Source organism: Gopherus evgoodei, chromosome 24 (assembly GCF_007399415.2).
Source record: "Gopherus evgoodei ecotype Sinaloan lineage chromosome 24, rGopEvg1_v1.p, whole genome shotgun sequence".
NCBI classification, from domain to species: Eukaryota; Metazoa; Chordata; order Testudines; family Testudinidae; genus Gopherus; species Gopherus evgoodei.
Window position 1 is genome coordinate 6453385 of NC_044345.1, and position 6313 is coordinate 6459697.

Genomic DNA, 6313 nt, shown 5'->3' on the forward strand with positions numbered 1-6313 from the left:
CTTCCTTTAATCCAGCAGCTATATTCAACTGCCTGTTGCATAGAGACGAGTATCCTTGTAGTGATGTGTATAACTTGTGAATTCTGATTGGTGTTACAAAGTTATTGTGGAACTGTTTATCAAGGACTGTCTGTATGAGTATGAGGGATTCACGATTTACCAACATGATGTAGCATCTCTCTGCCAGACCAGAGACAATAGATGATTGTTATCCTCAACAGGTGACCATTAAGGGTTATCTTTGGACAATAGGTTGGCTGAAGTTGGGAGAGCTAGTTCCTCCAACATCTCTGCAGGGTGAGGGAATGGAAAGCTCTGACCAGCAGAATAAAGAAGCTTTGGACAGAAGCATGGTTTTGTAGCAGGGGTGGCTGTCAAATGCAAGACTAGCCAAGGTTAGAGAAAGCTAGCTGATCTAGAGAGGGGAAGAGGGTCCAAGTTTCTGAAGAGAAGCCATGAGCTGCAGGAGAAGGATCCTGGACACCCCCAGAGGATTCTGCCCAAGCCCAAAGAACACTTCAGAGTGGTGAGGAAACAGGCAGGGAAATGAATATACATCTCTTTATTATTTTTGTCTAGATCTGTCTCTTTTGCTAAGTAAAGAACAATTGTGTTTAGAATCCTGTGCGAAGTGTGTGTGTCTGTTTGCTTTCATTGTTGCATGTCCCTGAAATAAGTCCAGAATACCCACAAGGTGGAATTCTGGAAAGAGGTGTGCGTTGGTCCTGGGGACAGGCAGGCTGACTGCTGGGTCTCAGCTATCAGAAGGGGGTGCTAGACAGACTGTCTGTGCTCCCCGGTGTGTGCCTGGACTTCGTTCAGACTCGAGAGACTTACAGAGCACATGTGGCCCATTGAGATGAGTCCCAAACACAATAGCCTGGTGAGCGTCCAGCCGGTGGGAACTCTACCAGGCTGCGTGTAAGTGACCATTGTCACTTGTCTGAAGCGGATGAAGGATAACAAAAGACCAGATTGGCCTGTAATATAAAGTTCTTGATAAAAGTAAGAAAAAGCTGGAGACAGACTAGTGTAAACATGATGGGCCTGAGTCTCATTGACACCAAGTCTCCTTTATACTATTATACGTTTACAGCCCTTAAAACCTCTTTATGCTGCTAGCAGGGAGCAAAGGGGCCTTAGTGTAAAATGAGAAGCAAACTCAAAGGGGACACAGCAAGTTTACTGGTAAGGTTACATGTTGACATAACAATGAGCAGAAACAGGAGGAAATATTTATAATCAAACTTACCAGAAATGTGTTTTTATTGACTAATTTTGATGGGATGCGGTTGACAGACTCTTGGTGACCCCCAGAGAAACATCATCCAGAACAGCCACCTGGATAGCTACCTACTTTGTTTTCCACTGCCTCTACTGTCTGCTCAGGCCCTGGAATCCATTATCACACCTTTTGGGCCTTCATTATGCTGATCCCAAAAGTTGTCCTGATCAGACAGTCAGAGAGAGGGAACCAGATGATACCACCCTGTGACAATCACCACCTCAATTTGCTTTGACTAATTCCTGAATACCTGGGATGTGAACCTGAATTCCCTGCTGCTATTCCCTCCTCGGTGTGCACTGTTTATACTGCTAAATTATAAACTGAAATGCAAAAAATGTCTGAGGTGATAGACCTTTTCAGAATATAGAAAGGCAGTTATGATGTGCTATGGAGGGAAAGCTTATTGTACAAAGTAGGTGCAATGGATTAGAGAATTTTTGACTAAAAGGAGTGTGCAGATCAGAGTTGGGAAAGTTGGTTGTTTTTTTTAAACACTTCCTTGTAGTATACAATTTAAAAAATGGTGTGTTATCAGGCCAATATTTAATATGATAAATGATCTCCCAAAATAAAGAAACGCATGGTAGGTGTCACTTTGTTTGCAGACGATTGTGCTCTGTGTGTGAGGAGCAGAAATATTGAGGTGGCAGAAAAGAGAATCAGCCAAGCATCATGAGAGACTGAGGAAATGCATGGGGTTTCAAGTTTTCCATTGCTAAAACCAGAGGACTGATCTTTACATTTCTCTGTAATGTTCCTCTTCATAAACGCTATGTGAATGGAGAACAAATAATCAAATTCTTAGGGGTAATATTTGATACTAAGTTACTTTGGAAAGACCATATAAACAATGGTAAAGATAAATGTACAGGAAGGATTAACCTGCTTAAAAGTCTTGTTGAGACTAATTGGGAGGCAGATACAAAAACAGAACTGATAGTATACAGAGCCTTAATCAGACCAGTTATTGACTGACTGCTAAGCTTTTGGGTCAGCATCAAAATTAGAACTGAAATAATTAGATTTAATATAAGCCCAGGCACTACAAATTGTGCGCAGTGCATTTCTTACAACACCTATACACTCACTACAGATGGTTTCTAGTAAAATGCCCGTTACACTGAATAAAACTACTGGGACTTACTTTCTGAGGTAAAGTTAATAGGAACCACAGTGATGAAAACACCAAACAAATATGAGATTGTTGAGAATTTGATAGGCAAACTATCACACATGATGTGAGAATTCCATATGCCGTTTGAGTAAGTGTAGATACAGGAGTTGAAAGGCAAGGAAAAACTGAACAAAGTCATAACTTTTTAGACATGGGAAAATTAGTTTACAGATGGCAAGTTGCATGACCAAACATGGATTTAGATGTACTTTATAAACTTAAGGGTATAAAAAGACAGTAGATATGAAGTGTACCAATATATAGATGAAAAGTGGCGTTGGTTTTGTCAAATGTATACAGATGGGTTGAAAGGGAAAAAACAGAGTAAGGACGGCATATTATATACCAAAATTGGGAATTAGTATCTCATTATGTAGCTGTCATGACAGCCAAACTCATAGCAACAATGTTAGTGTTAAACTGAATCTGAGATGTAGGCCCAGCAGCAGCGGTCATTTTTAAAAATTCAATCTCTAGTCTTAATGGTGACTTAAAAAAAAAAAAAAGGGTGTCTCAGTAGGTAGAAGTGATTTAATCAATGAAACTGTATTTTTAATAACAGAATTAGTGGAGATGGTGATACGTGTAGCATTAGCTTGGATCCCAGTGCATATTGAGATAACGGGATACAAAATGGTAGCCAAAGTGGTGAAAAATGCTATAAGAAATGGAAGGATTGACATAGCAGTAATCTTGAGTAAACAGGAATTCAAAAGTCTAATACAGACAAATTTAAAAGAGAAATGGCCAAAAAATTGGATTAATGAGGGAAAAAGGAAGCTGGTCTTTTACTTGTGCCCTAGAGTTAAAGATTATGACATACTTCAGGCCCTGAAGTGCTTTTGTTTTGAGTATTAACTGGCTGTTGTGCCCTAAACAAAAATCTGTGTCAAATAAATGACACAAAGATGAACTAACTTCAATTGATTCTTCCACTATACAGAATGATCACCTTTTATGGGTGTGTCAGGGCTTTCATACAAAAGGGGAAAAGATTGTTGAAGAATTCAAAAGTCTTAAGATGATAAACATTTTTTAGTAAAAATATCAGGAAATGGAGTATTACTACGAAGGCACTGATACATTACCTGACAGATACAAGGCAGAGCGAGAGGATATAAACTTCTAAGTATGGAGGAATTATAGCCGGGAGTGGCTTGATTATTCAGTCAAGTCTGCTTAGCCATAAAAAAGAGAGGCTGCAATGGAGGTAGTCTGCAATAATTCCCTGAAAGAAGGGAGTTTGGGCTGGTAAACTCAGAGATGGAGAGGACAGAAGATAAGAGCAGAGAGGTAGGATGGAGTCCAGAGGAAACACAGGGGTCAGGGTGCAAGCAGATATAGGCTCCCTGGATTGGAACCTGGAGTAATAGGGGAGACCAGGCCCACCTCCCCACAAGCCACTGAAGAAGTAGCACAGTCTGGGCAGTGGACCAGAAGACTGCCTGAGATAGATCATCCAGTGGGACTTTGATACCCCGGAGGGGAGGACTATAGTGACCTGGCTGGAGGGCTGAGTCATGAAGGAGTACCTGAAGCTCTAGAGAGAGAGAGAGAGAGCACCATGCTGTGAGGAAAAGGGCATTGGACCTGGAAGGAGCTAATCACCTAGGCAGCCAGGAGGAGGTGCCCTGGTGGTGCATGAAGCCCATTGCATTGTAAACAATGCTTTTAGCCCAATTCCAGTTCAATCTTGCCAGCTTTCAGTGCGCGCTGTGCCTGTGATTTTTCCCAACAGCTAGTTTGCAAGAAAGAGACTGACACAGCAGTTGGAGTGTGTGTGTGTGTGTGTTCGTTCCTCCCCCAGCTCCCTATCCATCATCCCATTGTCCCAGGCCCCCACTGCTTCTTTCCAACCCCCCCCACAGGGTTTAATGTGCCCTGGGGCTTGCAGAGAAAAGTGATATTAACAAACATACAAGTGTCACTTTTCACAGCATTGAGTCCGCAAAAAGTCACCTTACATAAGTAAATTACAATGATTTGGATTGTGTATATGCATATTTATTTGCTTTTCCTAAAGTTAATTAAATATTTTAGGAAAGTGTCAGTGCAGCCACCAGCGAGAGGCTACCAAAAAATGTGGTGTGAGAACCTCTATTGACTTTCTCAAGAACAGTTGCTACCATGTTTAATACCATAAAATACCTTGTTTAATAGGTTTTTCCCCCCTAGGAAACACTCTGTATAACAGGAAAAGGAGTAAGAAAAATTGTTAAAATAGGTTTTTACTTAAAGCATTTGAAGCTCAAATAGTTAATTGTGTCTTGTGTTAATAAACAGTTTTTGGTTATAATGGGAGTCACCAGTGATATTTTGTCTCAAAACTGTGGACCACAATTAATTGTTTGATGTTAACATTCCATTCCTCACTGCACCAATGAAACCCCTCCCTGCTTTTCATTGCAACATGCCTCAGCAAAAAAACTTCAGGACCAGACCTCAAAGAGAAACTGCTGAGCTTCAGTTCATCTGCAAATTTGACACCATCAGCTCAGGATTAAACAAAGACTGTGAATGGCTAGCCAGCTACAAAAGCAGTTTCTCCTCCCTCGGTGTTCACACCTCAGCTGCTAGAAGAGGGTCTCATCCTCCCTGATTTAACTAACCTCATTATCTCCAGCCTGATTCTTGCTTGCATATATATACCTGCCTCTGGAAATTTCCACTACATGCATCCAACGAAGTGGGTATTCATCCAAAAAAGCTCATGCTCCAAAACGTCTGTTAGTCTATAAGGTGCTACAGGGTTCTTTGCTGCTTTTACAGATCCAGACTAACACGGCGACCCCTCTGATGCTTTGATAAATACGACGCTTCAGTCTCCAGAGTTGTCAGACCAGCAGGGCACTAAAATCCTAGCAGGACACCTTATGGGCTTTTCCTTTTTTAAGACTGAGGGCTGTTCCAAAGAGAGAACTCTAGTCCATTCTCATGCACTCATATCAAGGGCCCTATATAGTCCTGTTGCAATGTGAAAGGATATGTAAAATGATCTCAGTATAACTGGGGAAAAGATCATTTGCCACTTTACCACTAGCTGGCAGTGTAGCAACACACATCCCCAAGGCTTTTGAAACTAAATTTGTGTGCTAGTATCTAGTTTTTCTTTCCCTTAGCCTATGATTTGCCATGATGCATACCTTCATCCAGCCAAACCACACACAGACAGCTAGAAGGACGGACATGCAGGGCTTCAGTCCTACTGTATGTTGAGGGCAGCCACTTAGCAAAAATTAGATCTAAAAATCTTGTGCTATATGGAAATTGACCAGATTTTGCCCATATGTTTTTTGGGATATAGGAATGTTCCAAAATTTATTTGTAATAACTCTCCTCCACTAGAAACAATCTATTCCCTAGTTCTGCACATTCAGTAACTGTCCAAACAGGGAGCCAACTTCTCTCTCTTTTTTTCTGTATTTTCATTTGCTAAAACATTTAGAAAAGTGATCAAATGTTTAACAAGTTTGAGTGGGCTGCTGTACAGTCACATCACGGAATAATACCAGCCATGTCACCATCATAGCAATGGAGTAATTAAAAAAAATACAAATGTAAAAAAGTAACATCTTCTTTTTTCCGATTATGATAATTGGAGATTATGCAAAGATCTCTCAAGTCTTAGAGCCCCATTCTGTTTTCCAGTGTACCATAAGCTCCCATCTACTTCAGTGGGACTTTGGGGGCACAAGGACTATAGGATCAAATCCCTTGTGTAAATATGTAAACCAATCCTGTTTAAAGGCTCAGTCCTATGCTCATAGAAGTCAATGACGAAGCTCCCGCGGACATTAATGATGTGGGGATAACAGAACAAGTAATTCTCCACAATAACCAAAAAGAGAACA